Raw genomic sequence first — 21404 nt, forward strand, 5'->3', positions numbered from 1 at the left:
CTGATCTGGATATTAATCCCTTCTCAGTAAGACAAGGGCATAAAATGAATTAAGAATGATTTGAAGCAGTTAACATCGTTGTAATGGGTTAAGACCAACCAACTGGTAAATGTGCGAGAAAAATCTTTCACTACATCTCACATCTTCTTCAGATCCTTAACATTTTGAAAATAAGTATTTCAGCCGACTTATCTTGTGTCATTCTTTTACAGCTTCGTCTCTTTACTTAGATTAACATGGTTTCTATGGGGAAGGAAAACCATAGTCTTTCAATTTATATCATGCCATGTTTTGAGTCTGTTGTCCTTATCGTTTTTGCTTTTGATTGTCATGCATCAGAATCAGGTATATAGATTCTATAAGACATTTAAATGTATCTTTGGTTTCTGTAATTTTTGAAAATTTCAGGGAAGACATTTTAAGACTAAGGCAACAGGCATGGGTCACTAAAAATTTCAGAACAAAGAAGTTAAACAGGAAAGTATGCAGATGCTGCACTCAGACAGTGAAAGCTATTTTTTCCATTTCCTTACTATTCACAGTTGAGGAACATGCCTTGCTCAGATAACTTCAGAAAAGGCTGTTAAAAGTTTAAAGTATTATAAGTTGCAAGGCTTGAGATTGATGTTCTCTTGTTGCGCAAGGACATCGAGATGTGAGGAAGAAAGTAAGTAAAGCTGGATAGGGATCATTCATGAGCAGTAAACTTGTACAACTTCAAGACTGAATGACCAACTTCTTTCTCTGCAAAGTGGAGCTGGAAGCATCTCAGAGGTTCAGGCAACACCCATGAAGAGAAATGGAAAAGGATCTTCTTGGCCTGAAATGTTGACTTCCCATTTTTCACCAGTTTTTTTTTTCCTCTCTAAAATTGTAAAGAACTGTACCAAATATAACAGATGACAATTAATTGCCATAGTGATGAATAACTGAATGAATGTGAATCAGGTTGAAGGTTGACATTGCAGCACAGTACTGAGAGAAGAAAGAAAGACAAGATACTGGAAAATTGGAGCAGCACAAAAAGGAACTCTGGATCACGGAAGGCAATAGACAGTCGACTGACAATACTGAAGGATATCTACATTGTAAGAGGTGTTGTAACTAGTATGAGCTGTAAAGTTGGGATCCAGTTACTCAGACCCGTTTAAAAATCCTCTGATGAGACAAGAGAGTTTGTTAGCTCTGCTCTGGCCAATGCACATTCATCTATTAATATCATTTGATTAACCACTCATTATCACAATGAGTTTATGGTATGCAAAACAGCTGGCTGCTACATTGGCATCCAGTGAAACACTAAAGTCTGCAGATGCTGTGATTGTAGTAAACACGCAGAAATGCTGGAGAAACTTGGCAGGTCTTGCAGTGTTCATAGGAAGGAGAGATATCCAACCAACATTTTGGGCCTGAGCCCTTCTTCAAGGTACTAATAAAAAGCAAGCGGGAACCTGAATTAAAAAGCTGGGGAGAAGGAAGGAAAGGGTGGGGTGGGGAAAGGGAGGGAAAAGCACAGACCAGCAGACCAAAGGTGATAATTAAATATGGATAAGAGGAAAGGCAAGAATTGATTGAGTTCCTCTGTGAATGAAGATCTGGAGGAAAGGAGACTGAGGAAAAAGGAAAGAGAGAGGGAGAGATACAAACTAGAGGAAAGGAGAAATAGGGATAGATCAGGCTGTGGGGGTGCTAACAGAAGCTGGAGAATACTATGATAATCCCATCCGGTTGGAGTGAGCCCAGATGGAATACGAGGTGTAGTTCCTCCAATTTATGGGTGGTCTCAGACTGGCAATTCTTACCTTTCTTCTCATGTCCATGTCCAGTTATTTGCCTTTTTGTCTGTTGTTGTGTGCTCCTTTTTCTGCCCTTTCTTTCCTTCTCCCCAGACTTTTAATTCAGGTGCCTGTCTGCTTTTTTATTCATACCTTGAAGAAGGACATGGGGCTGAAACGGTTAAAAATCTTTATCGCCTATGGACACTGTGAGACTTGCTGAGTTCATCCAGCATTTCTTTATTTTTGCTGTATTATATGCATTACAATGGTGATTGTGACTCAGTTCTATATGGTATTAGATGTAAAGTGCATTGGAATATCCCAGGGTTGAGAACAGCTTTTGGTATTTTTTTTTGTGTAGTGCTCTTCCCTTACTGGTGTTGAAGAGATTCAAATCATTTGAAAATAGTTGTTGTATGGACAGAAGATGCATCAGTTTATTAGTTGGTGCAAAATTTGTGAAGGCATTTGTGTTTTCAGAATTTTCTAATCCACTTTACATTATTGAAGTTCTTTATAATGTAGCTACTGTTACAGAGTTCTTTGTTGTGTATTGGCCTATGTGTTGTGTGGTTTTGTGTTGGAAAGTGACAGTTTGCCTTAGAGAGCCAAGGTGAAGGTGGACTGCTGAGAGAGTGGGAGACGGACTGAGCATTTGCAGAGGATGATCTAGAAATTTCTGGACTTGGAAGACAAACTACCACTGGGTGTGGCTGTGAAGTGGAAGGAGGCCCAAGCATGGAAGGCAGTTTAGAATGTTGGGCATTTTAAAAGGGATGAACATTCCGAAGGTAGCTAGAAGGATCCGGACCAAGCCATTGTTCCTCTCTCTGCAAGCAACACAAGAAGACAACTTTGAATTTTTTGCCCTCTCTCTCTCTCTTTCTCTCTCTCTCTCTCTCTCTCTCTCTCTCTCAAAGATCTTTTGGCTTCAGTTTACCAAACAACTGAATTTTGTTTATGATCTTTGCTTCGATTAAAATCGAAGTTTTGTGAGTCTTGTATGTTTTGTGTCTTAAGTTTTTCTGTGGGCTGGTTGGAAATATAACTTAGACTTTAATTACATGTGTTATATTTAGGCTGGGGAATTTATTAGTTTTACACTGTTATAGAAATTTGCATAGTAACCAGTGGCCATTGTCATTAAAAGGGGGGATTTTGAATTAAAGTTTGAAGGAGAATTTTTGTTAATAAAGTAATTGTTCATCTTTACCCCTGTGTGATCTGCCTTCTTTATGGTTTGATCTTGTAACACTACAGTTGTAATGAAAGGAATTGTGACAACCAATCTGCACTGTTCTAAATGACTTGACAAGTTTATTTTTATTATTAATGGAGTTGTGTGAGTGCTAAACGCTGGCTAGAAATAGTTCATGCTCATAAGTGCAGTGAAATCTTTTACATTCACATGAGTGTGCAAATATTGAATATCTTGTCTTTTAAAAGACATTTTCAGCAGGGAGAGTGCTGCTTCTGTGCAACACAGTTTTCAAGTTAGGTCGTGGGCTGAAGACTTTGGAGTGAAATGGTAGGCTAAGTAATCTGACTCGGACAAGAACACACTGAGCCAAGTAAATGTATCAAACTGTATACGAAAGACAAATCTAGTCAAAGTTTACACATTTTGTATGGTTGCTTACATTAAATTAATCTTTCACCTATATTGGATTTAGTTCTTGCTACATGTGCTCTCTGATTTTTTTTTTAATTTCTTTCTCTTTCTAACCATATTTTTATGACAATTTTATTTTAAAAAATTTCCATATATGTAATCATAGCCAAATATAAAGTATAATAATCAAATATTTGTATCAAATCCATTACATGATGATATAAATTCTTTCTGACCATGTTGACCAATTGATAAGGGTATATTTCCAAGGATTCAAGCCTTTCTTAAGACTTATTAACATTAACCTCAGGTCTGAGTATTGTCGACTGTAGAACTGCAGGTAGCACTAAGATAAATGAATGATGACTCCATGGACAGTTCCAAGACATATTGCCATGGGAGTTCTCCGCCATCATCCTGGTCGCAGTGTACATTTTGCCCCAGACTAATGTCAGACTGGCACTGGAAGGACTGAGCAGTATGATTAACGGCCATGAAATAGCACATCTTGATGCTTTCGTAATTGTTGTAGGGGACTTCAATCGGGCCAACCTGAAGAAGTCTCTGAGAAACTACCACTGACATGTCATATAGTGAGACCAGGGAAACGAACACACTCAACCACTGCTACACCACCATGAGGAATGCATGCTGAGCCATACCACAACCGCACTTCGGCAAGTCTGATCACCTGCTATACTTCTACTCCTGGCATACAAGCAGAGACTGAGGACCATAGCACCAGTAGTGAAAACGGTGAAAGTATGGTTGATGGAGGTGGAGGAGCGTCTGCAGGACTGCTTTGAATCAGTGGACTGGAATATATTCAAGAATTCGTCCATGGGCTTGAATATGCAACAGGTGTCACCAACTTAATCAAGACCTGCGAAGATGCATGGGTGCTGATGTGCACGTACTCTGCGTTTCCCAATCAGAAGCCCTGGATTAATCAGAGAATTTGCAACCTGCTGAAGGTAAGAACAAAGGTGTTTAAGACCAGGGATCAGGTCTTTACAAGAAGTCCAGGTACGACCTGTGAAGGCCATCTCTGAAGTAAAGAGGCAATTCCAGAGGAAGACAGAGACAGATACACACCAGATATGGCAGGGAGTGCAGGCCATTACTGCCTACAAACCGAGGTTGAACACTATAGATCGCTGTGACGCTTCATTACCCAATGAGGTGAACACCTATATCCGCTTTGAGAAGAAGAACCAAACAGTGCCTACTAGAATCCCTGAAAAGGCGGAGGACCCTGTGATACCTATCTCTGAGGGTGGTAACAGAACAGCATTCAAGAGGGTGGACTCTCACAAGCCATTAGGACTTGGCAGGGTACTAAAAATCTGCGCAACCAACTAGCCAGAGTGTTCACAGACATTTTCAACCTCTCATTGATGCAGTCAGAGGTTCCCACCTGCTTCAAAAGGGGATCAATCATCCCAGTACTTAAGAAGAGTAGGATGAACTGCCTCAACAACTATCGTCCAGTGGCACTAACCTCTACTTTGATAAAATGCTTTGAGAGGCTGGACATGGCCAGAATTAACACATACCTAAGCAAAGATTTGGACCCACTGCAATTTGCCTGTCCTCACAATTGCTGGCTCTCCACTCAGCACTGGATTGTTAGTAATTCATACATATGGTTGCTCTTCTTGACTACAGCTTGGCCTTCCTCATTGGAAGACCACAGTCAGTATGAATTGGAAATAACATCTCCTCACTGATATCAACACTGGTGCACCCCAAGGATGCGTGTTTAGACCACTGCTCTACTCATTATATGCCCAGCACTCCGTGGCCAGGCACAATTTCAATGCTCTCTACAAGTTTGCCAATGACACTAAAGTTGTCAGCACAATCGAAAATGGCATTGTGGAAGCGTACAGGAGGGATATAAATTAGCTCATTGAATAGTGTAATGACAACAACCTTGCGCTCAACAACAGCAAAACCAAGGAGATGATTGTGGGCTTCAGAAAGAAGCCTCAATAATGGAGAAGGTCAAGAACTTCAAATTCCTGGGTGTCAACATCTCAGAGGATCTATTCTGGAGCATCCACGTTGATGTAATCACAAAGAAGGCTCGCTATAGCTATACTTTGTGAGGTGCCTGAAGAGATTTGGTATGTCATTGAAAACTCTTAAACTTTTGTAGGTGTACTGTGGAGAGACATCTGGCTGGTTGCATCGCTCCCTGGTGGGGGGGGTGCCAACTCTCAGGACAAGAATAAACTTGAGGGGTGTTAACTCGGCCTGCAACATCTCAGGCACCAGACCACTCCATCAAGGACATCTACATGAGACGTTATCTTAAAAAAGCAACCTCTATCCTCAAAGGACCCAGGACGTGCCCTCTTCACTCTGCTACCATTGGGGGGGGGAAAGATACAGGAGCCTAAAGACAAGCACTCAATGGCACAAGGACAGCTTCTTCCCCGCTGACATCAGATTCCTGAATGATCAGTGAACCAAAGACACTGCCTTACTTTTGATTCATATGACGCTGCCACAAAGCACCAAATTTCATGACTCATTCATAACAATAAATTCAGATTCTGGTCTCTTTGCTGATGGGAGTAGCTAACATATGCTGTGTACGGATTGATAGGGATCCTCAAAGATTTTGCAGACCCTCTTCAAACAACAATCCCAGAAGATCACGTTAATGGCGAGTGGGAGGGGGTAGGGTTTGGGGGAACCCCCCACTGATCCTCTCTCCCACTCCTACAGCAGCCGGCCAGAACACTTTTGATAGAGCTCCTGTAGAAAGTTGACAGATTGGTGGCAGGTGGCCTTTCCCGCCTCAGTCTTCTCAGGAAGTGCAGTTGTTGTTGTGCCTTCCTGAACAAGTGAGGAGATGTCCTCCTCACTTGTCCAGGATAGGCCACTTCTTAAGTGGATTCCGAGGAACTCAGCTCTTTACACTCTCCACTGCTGAGCTATTAATGGGTTTTGGAAGGTGGTTGTCTTTGGTCCTCCTGAAGTCTACAATCATTTACTTTGTCTTGTCCACATTGAGAATCAGGTTGTTATTCTCACACCACTTCTCTGTAGCGTGACTTATTGTTGTTGATGAGGCCAACTCTTTTGTATCATCTGCAAACTTGATGTCTCTGTTGGAACTGGATTTGACGTCGGTAGGGGTGGGTTGAGTACATAGCCCTGAGGTGCTGTACCTAGCTGTGGTCCAGTATTGAACAACACTTTGAAACGCTAACTTTTATAAAGTTCTCTTGAAAACTGAAAACACAAGAACTACTCAACAGGTCAGGTAGCACCTGTGGAGAAATAAATATAATCATTAGGCCCTTTCAAGTGGCCCAAACGTGCCCCCCCCCACCCGTGAAAAGCCATACATTATTCCCCCCGCCTTGTGGCTAAATATCTACTTACCTGAATGCGCCCAGAGCACCTCCAAGGCGCCAGTTCCAACCCTCCTTTGGGAGGGATAATTGGCAGAGCACTGGGCTCTGCGGACATAACTGAATGTGCAGCTGCTGTAAGCGGCTGCTTAGGGTCGGGCTGATGACCCAATATTTTGCTACCTGATAGCCCCCTACCCCACTGGGCAGAGGAGGTTGATGGGAGGGTGCTGGGGCAGGGGCGGCCAGCAGGGGACATTGTGGGAGGGGTGGACAGTGCAGGCTGTGACTGCCCAGCTGGCCACTCTGGCACTTCACTCTGCGCTTCGGTCGTCAGGGCGCTTTCTGAGGCTCAAAACGCGGCATAGCAATGGCGGTCTTCCCTACCCATAATCCCCATGCAGCTGGAACTGTTCTGAGAAACAGAGCGGTTCCACCTGCGTGGGGGATTATGGGCAATGAAGGCAGCCATTGCTATGCCGCATTTTTATGATGGGTGGTGCTTCGACACCAGTTGCCCCGCCTTCATCAGATCCGCCGGGTGTGATGAAGCTCCTCTGGATATGAATGGGACACTGGAGCAGCTTTTTTGGGCTGCTGTCTGAAAGGTGAGTTCTTAGTTTTCAATCCACTCCTGTTGCCAGCCTCAAGGCAGAGGGTTCACCTGAAATGACCTATTATCACAGGATCTTATTCTCATTCCACATATGCTGCCCAACTAGAATATTTTCAGGGTCTTCTGTTTTTATTTGAAAACTCTTAAACTTTTAAACTTTTGTAGGTGTACTGTGGAGAGACTCTTAAACTCTTAAACTTTTGTAGGTGTACTGTGGAGAGACATCTAGTATCTGCTGTATTTGCGTTTTGATTTGTAAAGTTAAATAAGATAATTGGTGAAATGTGAATATTCACAATGCCCTCTGCAGTGATATTTACTGGGCTGAATAAAATTTGTATGCACTCTTGACACAGTGCTGTGTTTACAAGACGTGCTTGTGGTAAATTTATTCTCTGCTTAATGTTGCTTGTAATACTTTATTCATTAAAGTCTCAAATTGTTTTTTGAATTTCTTTCAGGAGGGACCAAAGTGAAACACTGAATGGTCTGCTTGAAATAAACCATAAGGTAAGATTAACCTTTTATGTTTGAGCTGTGAAGCTAAATTTACTATTGCAAATGACACTTAATCAATACAATAATTAAAAGTTAAGCCTGTCAAACTTTTCTCTCACAGTGATAAAGCCTGCTGAAATTATGCACGCAATTTTGTTATTGCCTAAGGATATTGCTGATTTTGGTTGTCGAGTGTTTGATTTTATTTTCTCCTTCAAGGATGCCTGTGCCATTTCCTTATTTTGAATTTTTTTTTCCATACATGTAATGAATAAACAATTATATAAAACAATAAGAATTTAAATTTAAGAGTTTCAGTTATTACATTATGGTTATAACCCCTCCCTTTCCTCCCATGCTATCCTCTCTGAAAGCCTCACCCACCCCAAAGAAATTTATATTTATAAAAGGGATGTGTAGTAATATAAAGTAAGGAAAAAATAGCTTCATGGATTACTCTCCAACACACAGGACTTCAGCAAGGTTTAATGATTAATTTAGGGGAAAAGATTAACAGAGGCTGAAAGAACACCACTACATATTTAAACCTAAAATTTGCATATACAGACTCCACATTTGCAAAAACTGCTTTGAATTTCTGCATTCCCTCTTCCCATATCCAAATATGAACCTGATTTCCAGGTCACAGCAATACATTTCCTTGCCACTGCTCAAGCTCTTTTAACAAATTTCATTTTGTATATTGATCATTTCAACTTGGATCTTGTTCCTTCTATGTTTCCCAATAGAAATAAATCTGGATTTTGTGGAAATACAATGCCTGTAACTTGTTCTAAAAAATTCCCTAAGTTCACCCAAAAGGGCTTTAACTTGGGACGTGACCAAGTTGAATGCAAAAAGTTCCTGTCTCTGCACCAGACCTAAAACATTGATCTGATAAATCTGATTTCATTCTATTCAATTTTTGTAGTGTCAAATATAGCTGATGTAAAAAATTATATTAAACTAATCTATACCTTACATCAGGGGTGTCAAACTCAAATTCACAGAGGGCCAAAATTAAAAACTTGGACTAAGTCGAGGGCCGAACTAAATATTTATTGAAAATTTTCAACAACATCTGCATGTTTTCTCTTCTTTCAACATATGTAATGTTAAACTTTAGGATATAACTTTAGGAGGATAATGTTACAGATCAGGAGTAGGTAGCTCAAGTTCACCCTTTGCTTGACCTGAGGGAAACATATTTGGTCCCTGTGGAGATATAGTCAGCATTCACAGGCTGTGTCCATTTTGGCCTGCATCAGGACTCAGCATTTCCTGCTCACTCCTCAGGCTCTAGGCCTCTATTCACCCTCGACCCACCATCCCTCTACCTGACCAGACCTTTACTCAACCTCTACTCACCCCTCACTCCACTCGCTCTGCCTCTACTCACCCATCCTATACACGTCCCTCTACTGCCTCTCCCCTCAACCTGTTCCTCCCTCTGCCCGTCTCTCACCCTCTAATCACCCCTCCCCTACTCGCCCTGCCCCTCCCCTTTTACCTCTTCCCTAACCACCCCTCCTTCTACTCATCCCTCCCTCTAACTGCCCCTCGCACCACCATAACTTCCCCTGCCCATTACTCCTCACCTACACCCTCTGCCCACCCCTGCTTACCCACCCACTCAGGCCCAGCGTGCTGCCGATCAGCCTTTGCGGACAGCCACCATCTCTCTCTTCACGTGCAGGGCCGAACCAGCCATCCCTGGGGTCCGCGCGGGTACAAGCACTGAAGGCCGTGGCGACTGGGAGAAGTGCGCTCGCGCTGTGGAAGGGCCGTCCGGTGCCAGTTGCGCGGGGCTCGCGCTGCCCGGGGGCCGTGTGCAGCCTGCCATGCCTGTCGCGCCAACAGGAAATCACAGGCGCTTGCCAATCCGCCGCACCGCTCGACAGGTGGGAGAAGTGACTGGTTATGTGGGGGGAGCCTTCCAACTGGCTTGCCGGCTGATGACATCGACAGACTTCTTGTGTTACAATGGGGAAGGATGTGGAATGAAGGGGGAGGATGGTGGGGGTGACATTACCAAAAAACAGCATCGGCTCTCGCTGCAGGGCGGGCCACCTCTAATACATTTTTGAAATGATCTTGTGGGCCAAATATAATTATATCGCGGGCCAAATTTGGCCCGCGGGCCAGAGTTTGACATGTGTGCCTTACATTAATAGTATTTGTCATACAATCTCAACATAGATCTGACCATCTTTGCTCATCAATTGTAATATTCAAATCCAGCTCCCACCTCTGTCTAGATTTATTGCTTCCATGTTTAGTAGTTCCTGTTTGTAATAAAAGATTTATTGCAGAAGTAAATTTCTTAGTATTTCCCTTCCTAATAAGAATTTCCATCACTAGACCTAACTTTCCCTCAAATATCCTCATTTGAAAATAATGAAAAAGACTGTTATTAGTTATTCCATATTTATTCTTTTAGATAAGCAAATAACATCAATTGGCTTGTTCATAACAATCTTCAATATATTTAGTACTTTTATGAAACTAAATAGCTAAAAATTGATTATTCTTTGAAAAAGCTACAAGATAATTTTGAATCAGAGCAGCGATATACTTTTATTCCAATTTCGTCATTCATCTTGTTCCAAACAGTAATCTAATGTTTCAAAAATGGTGCTTCTTTAACACCAATCATTAATTTTGAATCTCAATCATATTTATCTGCAATGCCTGTGCCATTTCAATGCTACATTCAAGATGGCCATACTTTGTGTGTCCAGACATGATGAATATAGTTTCTGAGCCTCTTTCTGTTCTCTCCCAACAAGTATTTGGATCTCTGGATGCTCTTTAGGAGTATCAATCTTGAATACCGTTATTATTCTTGTTTTTCAAACAGTGAGGTCAAACTTGCCATATGTTAGCATCATTCAGATGAAAGGTGAAGTAATCCAGTATGGCTATTTGCTGAACCTGTATTTGCTCTGTATTGAACCAAAAGGAATGAGCTCTAAAGTAGATCGAAGTGCAAAAAAAGAGGAGAGTTTCAACTGCAGTATTTTGTAGGAAGGGCCTTGACCCCCATGGACAATTTCAGCTAAAGAGTCTGTTGTCCTTCCACTATAACTTTTGACTCTATTTTGAGTACATATATTCAGTATCTGGATTAACCCTAGCCCTAATTCTAATTAATGGAAGGAAGATCTTTTGATTTGATATTTTAGACAAAATTAAATTCAGATAATTTTTTTTCAAGAACTATACATAGTAACATTTTAAGTATACAATATATCAAACTTTTTCTCACAAACAAAACAGTCCCTCCCTCCCTCCCCACACATACAAATCCATTAATCGTCAGAGCTTACATATATTTCAAATATATAGAGTATAGTTGGGAAACTACATTTTTGTACATGTAATACATTTATACCATTTTATTACTGTAACTGGGCCCCTGTGTGGTCCAGGTATGGCTGCCAGATCTTTACAAAAGTGTCATATTTATTCTTTATGTGATTTTTTTTCCCCCATAGGTATACAGCTGTTCATTTCCTCAATCCGTTGTGTTTTGAGTAGAGGGGAGTCAGACTTCCAAGTGATCGCATTATATTTTTTTCTTGCTACTGCCAATGCTATTTTTATAAATGAAATTTGATATTTGGTCAATTTGTCGTTTATTTCCATGAAATTACCTAGTAGATACAGCTCCGTCCGGGTCACACTTGAAGGCCACTCCTGTTATCCTGCAATTTCTTGCCAAAATGGCCTCACTTTCATGCACAACCACATAACATGTAGAAAAGTTCCTGTCTCAGTCCCACATCTGAAACTTCAACTTTTGATCTGTGTAACTTTTGTTGGATAAGATATAATTGGTGTGTAAAAAAAATAAAAAGAAATTATAATGAACCAGTCCATAACACCGGCTTCTTAAATTCAAATAATTCTTGATATGAATTAAGTTTTTAAAAGCAGATGTGGATAATGCCCAATGGAAATGCTCAAATATCTGAAATTTCTTGTAAAATAGCCACCAAGTCCACTTAAAAGTGACCTGTCCTGGACATCCATCTCCTCACTTGTCAAGAAAGCATAACAGCGACTGCACTTCCTGAGAAGACTGAGGCAGGCAAGGCTACTCGACCCCATCCTGTCAACTTTCCACAGGAGCTCTAGAAGCGTCCTGGCCGGCTGCATCAGTGTTCTGCAGTTGCTGTAGAGCATTGGATCGGAGGTCAATCCGCAAGACCACAAGAGCGGCAAAGAGGATCACTGGGGTCTCCCTCCAACCCCAACGCACCCCCCCCCCTCCCAATGGACATGATCTACCAGGATCGTTGTTTGAAGATGGCTTGCAAAATCGTTGAGGACCTTTATCACCTTGCATGCAGCATCTTTCAGCTACTCCAGTCAGGAAAGAGGTACAGGAGTATGAGACCCAGAACCACCAGGCTGAGAAACTTCCTGCAGGCAGTGAGACTGCAGAATAACTGAAAGTTCATTCAGTTCAGCTCATACAAACCTCTACAATATTTATTTTGTATATACGTACTGCATATGTATGTGTGTGTTATATCTGTATGTGTGCATGCTTTTTCAATGGGAGAATGCTGTTTCAAAGGGTTGTTTTTGTACAATCGGATGAGAATAAACTTGAATTTGAAATCTTATCAAATAGTGGAATGAAATATAGGCCTCCTTTTGACTGACCTGTGAAGCATCAGGATAAACCCAGATATCCACTTTGACACATCTGCTGATTGAAAGCAAATGGTAAAGTACAAAGATGAGGAAGGAAAAAGCTGACAGCCAAGAAGACATCGTTTTTAGAACAATGTCAAATACTGTTTTGGATCAACCAATTTTTAACTAATCGCACTACTACTGGACTTTGATCTCACAATCAAAGGGACTTTGCATCCCTTTTGTAAAACAAGTATAAAGTGCATTTCTTGATCAAGAGCAAGTGGGTGATGAGGAGAAGAGTTGCATTAGCAGCAGAAGCTTTAATCCATTCACGAGTTGTGCTATATTTAACAAGCTTGTACCATCATGGAATAAATCTGTGAATCTACCAATGCACCACTTTGAAATTAAATATTTGTTCTGATCTTTCATGAAAGTAGCCTGGCACCTGGACACATGGAATACATCTGTGCCTGAAAGCGTTTCAGATTATAACTATATTTCATCTTTAAACTTTATTTTCAAGCTGTGATACATTGACTTATTAGACAGCAAAATAGGCTTTTGCCACTGAGGTTTGGTGAGATGCAAATCCGAGAACATGGGTTAAGCGTGAAAAGGGAGAAGTTTAGGAGGAACATTAGGGGGAATTTCTTCACCCAGAGTAGCAGGAGCGTGGTACAAGTTGCTGGCTTAAGTGGTGAATGCAGGCTCTGTTTTAACGTTGAACAAAAATTTGGACAGGTGCATGGATGGAAGGGGCATGGAGGGCTATGGACTGGGTGCAGGTTAATGGGACTAGGCAGAAAAATAGTTTGGCACAGACTAGAAGGGCATGTTTTCTGTTCCATAATGTTATATGGTTCTTGTGTTTAATTCCTGATCTGAAATATGATTTCAGCCAATGTATTTATCTTTACCTCTGCAGATATGAATTCTGCATAAAAATAATTCTGATCATTACAGCTGGGATCTAACCCTGTTTTGGTAAGATTCACTCAGTCTGCTGACTGTTGTCTAGATTTATGCAGGAATAATAGATCTACTGATGGAGCTGAACAAAGGGAAAGAGGGCCTATGAATTTCACTCGTGAGCTTGTCATTTACAAATATGTCAGATTAACCTAAAATATGGCCAGCCTCCACTCTGTCCCAGTTGCAAAAGAGTGGAAACTTGTCACCTCCAAATTTTGAGGGTTATACACCAGATGAAATGAGTGACGTATTCAATCACTTCACCAGTGCCCTGTAATTTCCTGCCTGGAATGATTATGAGAACACTGTCACCACAGTGTTCTGAAGGGTGCAGGAAGGGAAGAATAACCACCCATGATGTCAGGTTGAGATCTTTGAGCCCCTGAACGCAGTACAGACACTGTGATTGTAGTAAACACACTTAGAAATGCTGGAGGAACTCAGCCAGCCTCGCTTCATCCATGGGAGGTAAAGATATAGTAACAACATTTTGTGCCCGAGCCCTTCTTCAAGGAATAAGGAAAGAACAGGAAGACACAAGAGTAAAGATTGAACACTGGCCAGAGAAGGAGTCCAGACTATCAAAAGGTGTTAATTGGATATATAATGAGGTGAGAATTGATTTTGGCTCTGAAAGGGAAAAGGAGATAGGGACATACTGGGGGAAAGGAGACAGGAGGAAGAAGGGGTGGGCATTTAATAGAAACTGAAGTCCTTGGTTAATGCCTTCAATTGGAGAGTGCCCTGATGGGTGGTGTTTCTCCAATGAGACCATGGACAGACATGTCAGCAAGGGTCATACTTTGCCAGAGTGAGACCACCTGCAAGCCAAAAACCCTTTACTCACAAGCTTGCTTTGCTCAATTGATATACAGATTCTCGCTCACTAAGCTTGGGTATCTATAAAACAAGTGACCCTCAAATAAGGTCCGAGGCTGCTTCTCGTATATCAGTTGTCAGGTACAGTTGTATATTGCAGCCAGACTCCATTGATTAGGGGGTTAACGGCTACCTCATGTTGCAGGCATGTCTTGACTACCTCAGCCTTGTTCAGCCCAGCTGCCAGTAATCAGGATGGCACCAGCACCAACAATTCTTCTGCAGCCATTCTACTGATAATTTGTGATTGCTATGCACTGAAGGTTTATTGAGCTGTTTAACAGGTACTCAGTTCCTCTGCAGCCATTATCTATATAAGTTGCAACCATTATGTACATAATAAAGTTTGTTAAGCTGATAATAGGGTAGTTCAAAGCTGTGAACAAGTTTGAGCATATCCCAATTTTTTTTTTAAACACAATTCCTCACTTGTCCAAACCTAGATTTGGCTGGGGGGGAGGGGTGGGGCACAAAATCATTGAGGACCCCTTCTCGCACACATCCTTCAGCTGCTCCCGTCAGGGGACAAATATAAGAGGATCAGAGCCAGCACCACCAGGCTGAGGAACAGCTTTTTCCCACGGTCAGTGAGAATGGTGAACGACCATAGGAACTGGTCACTCTCACCAGCCGAGACTCTCCTATTTATGAAACATTAATTTATTTGTATGGATGAAATATTGTTGTTGGTTTTTATATATATAAAAATATGTTTTTAAAAGAGAGTGGGGGTGGGGGTTAGTTAAGCCACTTCACAAACAGATACTTCGACTTAACATCTCATTTAAAATGCAACAACTTTGCTGAGGCCAGACATTCAGGTTCCAGTGACTTTGCAAAAGGCAATGGAACTGCTTTGGAAGGAACTTAAGAAGTAAGTGCAAATGGAACCAAGTCTGGGCTCCAAGTGTTGATAAAGATCTTTCAAGGATTGGGTTTGGAGCCGTGGGAGGGGTTCTGGTTTTTACATGCAGAGAGATTCCTTCTCTGAGAGAGGTCAATTGTGCTTTTGAGGCTGCAACGTGGCGAGCTGACAGGCTTGTTGAAAACCATTTTGAAGACTTTTCAAGCACCAGAGCCTGGTGAAAATTCATAAATGTTAAATTCCGTGCACAGTTTAAGAATTGCCTGATACCAGTGAACTTGGAGGAATGAGAAGTGAATGACTGGACTATTAAAGCAAAGAACTTTCCTGAACATCTACACCTTACATTCATGTGCACTTAGAATTGAAAGAGGGTTGTTAATAGTAATAAAAGTTAAAGTTTAATCCTGTTTATGTGCTGAAAGAAAAAAGCAACTTTTGTTTAAGTAATCACTGAATTGGTGAATTTCTGTTGCTGTTGGGATTTGGGATCCTCTGGACTCGTAACAACATGTATTGTTTGTCTGTATGTGTGTTGTGTCTTGTGTGTCTGCTTGTTGTGCACAGAGGTCCAGGGAATGCTATTTCTTTGGGTTGTACTTGTATAATCAGATGACAATAAACTTGACTTAAATTATTACCAAAGAATACTACCTCTTTTGCTGGCTGTATGCTCTTTTATACAATTCCTCAAATCCTACCCAGGCTACAATCACAGCAAACCAGCACACAGAGGAACTACCAAAGGCTTGCCTGGCGTACACTCAGCTAGAGTCTATCGATTGCTCTGCAATCTCCACATTGATTAATCTCCACATATTAGTCATTAGGGCAGGGAGATTCTGGAGAGGACTAAACCAGCACTTTTAACTGTATCTACAATTCTACAGAATCTTGCCACTAACAAACCTCCTGCAGGAGCAGAGTTGGCCTTCGGATCCAATGGGAAGTTGTTCAATCTCTGTTCCATGTCCTTGCATTTGAGTTGCAACTCTTTCTGCACACTCTAAAATTGATCTCCAAGACATTGTCAATTTACTTACTGAAGCATATGAGAAAATAGGGTGTAGACAACATCTGCCAGACCAAAGTCCTCCACAAACTGGTTCTTCTATACTTCTCTGTCCTCTGCCAGTGAAGGCCTTGCATTATAAAAAGTAGGCCACTTCCCATATTTTGAAAGCCAGCTCTTGGAAAATTCACTGACAATACTCCAGTACAGTCTTTGGTCATTTGGGGAAAGAGGTACTTGAAGACCCATGAGCACAAACTTTGTGGTTTTCTGAGCAGCAGTTTTACCTGTCTTCCTGTATGTTTGTGATTAAAACTGCATACAACTAGCTTCTTGAGGTGCTGGAAAAATATGACCAGTTCTGATGATACAAAATGTGGATACTAACCAATGACGATGTGTTCTCCATGGGCCATTGTGCCCCCCCCCAAAAAAGCCCCCCCAAAAAGCCCCGTGTTAATCTCAGACCGACTTCGTAATTCACTTGCTTGAATCCGGACTTGGAAACAGACTATCTCTTCCTTATTCTGCCATAGGAGGAGACTGTCAGTGAAAAAGGATGTGGTCAAAGTTACTTTGAAGTACGCCAATTCTAAGGAACTTCTAGTCCCGAATACCCAGACTGGAGAAGGTACGTTCAGGATGGTAAAGAAAACTGAGGCCATGGATTGGAATGAATGGGAGACCTCTGTAACTGAAGGTGTGCACACCTCACAAGTTAAAACTCTGTCTTATTAACCATCTCCCACTCCATCTGTAATTCCCAATTTTATTTAATCAGCCACATCGGAACTCAATAAAATCAAAGTGGAAGCAAGATATTTTTGAACCTGCGAAACTGCTAAAGTATAATTAATTCTGGCTATGGAACCTTTCTTTGGGCTATGGCCCCCTGAAGATTATGGATCCCTTTCCCTGTGAAGCAGTCAAGTTTAGTTGGTTTCTTCCATACTTCTCTCCTACTGACTACATTTTAAAAAAAAGTTTTAAAAAATATTTTGATTTTGGTCTGTGGCCCCTAGGGGGTCTCTATAGCCCCCATTGAGAATGGTGTGTCCAAAGTTCCGGTACTGTAATTGTGAATTTTTTTAGATTGTATTAAAAGAATCTTGAATTTTGTTGTTTTCTGGTACACAAGTCCTGTTGCTTGAGGTGATAGATTCAACGACTTCCATTTATGTATTGATGTATAAGACGATAATATTTGGGGGGGAAAAACACATTTTTCAACATTGTTTTGAAGTTGGGTTGTGAATTGGAGGGGAATCTGCAGGTCATGGTGTTTCCATGTGGCTGTTGACTTTCAAGTCGAGATTTCAGGTTTGGGATGTCTTTTAGATAGCACCAAGGCAAACAAACACCTGAATCCTCTTGTAGTTGCTAGTTCGCAGATGATGAAATCTGGGGTTTTTTTTTTCAAATTTTATGAGCACTTGGCTTGATGCCTCTGTCCTATTGAAACTGGTAATCTGTGTTGAAGTGTGTATTTAAGGACTCAACAACATTAAATCTCAATTGTTGATTGTACTCTGCAGCTTCTCACAGTGTTCTGTTAATGGGTTCAAATTTAGACTGATTAATCTTATGTCTGGTGTCACCCGCTGAATGGTTATAAAAGAGGATTATAAAGATCTAATAGAGTCAGGTCGAGCATAGTTTTGTTGTTATCATCCATTTTGAATTAATTTTGGTGTAATAAACATTTTAATACTTTGCATATCAGGTTAATTATATTAGATCCAAAGTTGTTGGCTGAAGGTTTTTAAAACATGTGCTGGTGAAACTCAGCAGGTCACGCCGAATCCACAGGAAATAAAAGACAACTAACACTTTGAGCCTGAGCCCTTTGTCAGAACATGACCGCTTTTCTTTTATGCAGCAAGAATATAACATTGTGAGATTTGGAATAGAATGTACATTTGAAACATTGGCAAATTTTACTAAATTAAATCTTAGCAGAAAAGTTTTTGACATGAGGAATAACCACTTAACTTTGCTTGGGTGGGGAGAAGAACATTTATCACATTTTGAATGACCTTGACAGACCCAAATAAAGGGTGGCTGACTTTTTAAAAAAACTTCTGATTATGAGCACCTATAATTATTTTGTAGGAGAGTCGATGAATGATGGGCAACTGTAGAATCAACAGAAACCAATTTATTGAAAATTCCTTAACCCTGTGGTCCTCTTGCCTTTCCACCCCATGCTGATTCGAACTCTCAGCAGAGACCATAGGAGAAGCTCTGTATTAGAGGCAGTTGTTTTGAAAAGTATCCTGCATTTATTCAAGTGTTTTGCATGGTGATATGGAGTTAGGTGATATTAGCTGCAGCCTCTACAAATATGGTCTGCCTTGCAGCATGTTTAAACACTCAAAAGCTTTTTTTTGGTTTGTGGGAAGATACTGTGATAGTGTGAGAGCTGTTGCATGTAGTGCAATGTCCCGATGAAAAGACATGCAGCTCTTTTGTGTGATAAAGTTAATTGATAAGGCTTTTTCTACAGCAGTGGACAAAAATACAGACGTAAATATTATCAGCAAGGTTTTTTGGATCATTCGCAGGATTATTTATTTTTAAAGTAGTTTATTTGCAGAAGCCATTGTCTTGTAATAAATGTCTTCACATTACAATTATTTGTCACCCCCACCTCACATACCTTTCTATGATTACCATGTTATCTCCTCCTTTGCCCCACCACCTCCACCACCGGTCTGTTGCCAGGCAAAATTCACAGTGCTGGCTGTTGATTGCTCAGCCCGGAGCAGTTTCTTATTGGTGGTTGTGGACCTGATTATTCAGGCCTATCAGACTGAAGATATTCACCCCTCCCCCACCTCCTAGCTCATTCCCCCCTCCCCCTACTTCCCAGTTTTCTGACTTCAGGGAAGGTGAGGTTTTTTTTTCCTGCTGTTGCTGAGACTGACTGGGCTACAAAATGGCTGCGAGGGCTGCCTCGTGGGTATGTCCAGTTTTTTTTGTCTTGGTTTCTGTAATACAGATATTTTTAATTTACTTGGGGAAATTTTTTGCCATTTTATTTAAACGTTAAGCGCACAATCCAGAATTTTTGACATCACAGCATTTTCCAAGTTTGGATATAAAGCTGTTTGTTGTTGGTAACATTGGACAAGTTGAATAATTAACACTTTATTATTTAATACAACAAAGAATGGGACAGCACTTATTTTTCCATTGAGCTGTGTGTCAATGCAGCTGTATTAAATATGCATGATGCATTATGGGATTGATAAATCAGATTAGATTGGCATCAAATTTTGGTAGCATTTTTCGTTAACATTGAATAGGCAGAATGGGGTTCGAATCTAGGGGGAAAGGAAATTGCTTTAATGATATGATCACTTGATAAATCTGCAGGAGATTTAGCAGATTGATTACATGCAGGCAATGATGTGAGTTTACTCCTCGACTGCAAACAGGTGTTTTTCATAAACTCTTATTTCACTTTAATTCGGTTTACTGATTTGTTAACTTGCTGTGCGATGCTGCTTTCGAAATCGTAGTGATTTACATGCATTTGGATGATCTTTTTTTCCATTGAACATTAAAACCTCTGAATTAAGAATTCTGACCCGCTGTTGCTGAATGATGTGTAATTGAAAACCGAGGAAATAAAATAGAATGAAAATTTGCTGTAAACAAGTTGATTACAATTCCATCGTAGGTAGACACTATAATTCTCTCCTCCATTTCTATTAAAATTCACTTCAACTAATTCAAATTAAATTGCAGATTTAGTTTTGAGTATGCCTATTGTTTTGCACTTGTGTCACAAGAAATAGCATGCATTACTTTCCACTGCACCATAATTACTGTAAATAGCCTCGAAGTAGATCTTGCCGACTGTGGAAAGGCCACGCCTTTGCAGAGGGCAGTTGGATGCTCACTTAAGTGTTTCCATTTCCTCTCCTTTCAATTGTAAGGTCAGGATGCAAAAAAATGCGTGAAAAAGCTTAGGTATTGTTTGTTTTCACTGAAACCAGTTCTGGATAATGGGAATGTTCATACTATGGAAATAACTTGTGGAATGTCACTGGATCACTGCAAGGACAAAATGGACCTCCTATTCTGTTTGCTTAAGTACTAAATGAATGCTAATAAGTGCCTATATTATCCACTTTACAAAATAACATCCCTGTTGATGCAGCATTGGTACAAATGTTTGGTTTTTTGAAATAATAGCAGTCACCAATACTGTAGAAGGCATCTTGAAATAGTTGTTGCCTGTCCTTCAACACTACTGCTCAAGAGATATCTTCTATTGGTCATTTGCCAATAGAATGCACAAGCACATTTTATGATAAACTGCTTTGAATAGCCAACGATGCATTTTTGTAGATGTCTTAAACATAAAGATTGAACAAGTTATCTGAGCAGAAGTGACAGTATACAATAAGTCATGTAGAAATTGGTATTTTTTAAAGTAAACTTCAAAAGGAAAAGTGTAAAAACACAAATGCTGGAGGAACTCAGCAGGTATCAGTGTCCATAGGAAGTAGAGCTCTATATCATTCTCTCACTCCTAGAGGGTGCACATGCATATAAATGCGTGGAAAATCTGAAATTATGTTAAGTTCTCGTAGAGTGTGCACACGCATAAACTGTGCATGTGTAGTATGAGTTGGTCTTGTCCAGCACCCTCATAATATATCCTATAAAAGCCCCCCCCCCCCACCCCCACTCCAAACAAACACTTCTAACCCAGTCAATTCTCACTTTTCCTCTCCTCCATCCATATCCAATTAACAGTCAGTTCCATTCTCCCTGCCCATTCTTCTCTCTTCCCCATACTTTTAAGTTCAGGAGCATGCATGTTTTACTCACACCTTGAAGAAGTATCACCCTAAATATATATCTTTACCTCCTGTGGACTCTACAAGACCCGGCTTGAGTTGCTCCAGCATTTTTGTGTTTTTACTACAATCACAGCATCTTTGAAAACTTTCATGTTTCACTCCAAAGATGAAAGTGGATGTCTGTTGTTGCAGGGAGGTAGTTTGTCTATTAAATAAGTCAAACGTGTGCATTGAAATGAGATCATTGCCTATTCCCAGTGTTATTTTGGAAAAAGCATATCAGCTCTGCTCTTGCTCACCTTGTCTTCGCTGAATCACTGTTGTATAAATGGAG

At 40.8% G+C, this 21404-nt stretch overlaps 1 protein-coding gene across 22 annotated transcripts in view; it reads left to right on the plus strand.

Moving 5' to 3' along the window:
* Positions 1-21404, plus strand: part of LOC138748900 (activating transcription factor 7-interacting protein 1-like) — a 135337-nt gene that overhangs the window by 40623 nt on the left and 73310 nt on the right. For 9 of the 22 annotated variants that reach the window (XM_069909785.1, XM_069909786.1, XM_069909783.1 and 6 more), the window contains one exon: positions 7836-7884. The exons of 6 other annotated variants lie outside the window; for them this stretch is intronic. The gene's annotated coding sequence lies outside the window, so the exon portion shown is untranslated. 7 more of the 22 variants (XM_069909793.1, XM_069909790.1, XM_069909788.1 and 4 more) reach the window with 3 other exon arrangements.

The sequence above is a fragment of the Narcine bancroftii genome, chromosome 13, assembly GCF_036971445.1.
Source record: "Narcine bancroftii isolate sNarBan1 chromosome 13, sNarBan1.hap1, whole genome shotgun sequence".
Lineage (NCBI taxonomy): Eukaryota > Metazoa > Chordata > Chondrichthyes > Torpediniformes > Narcinidae > Narcine > Narcine bancroftii.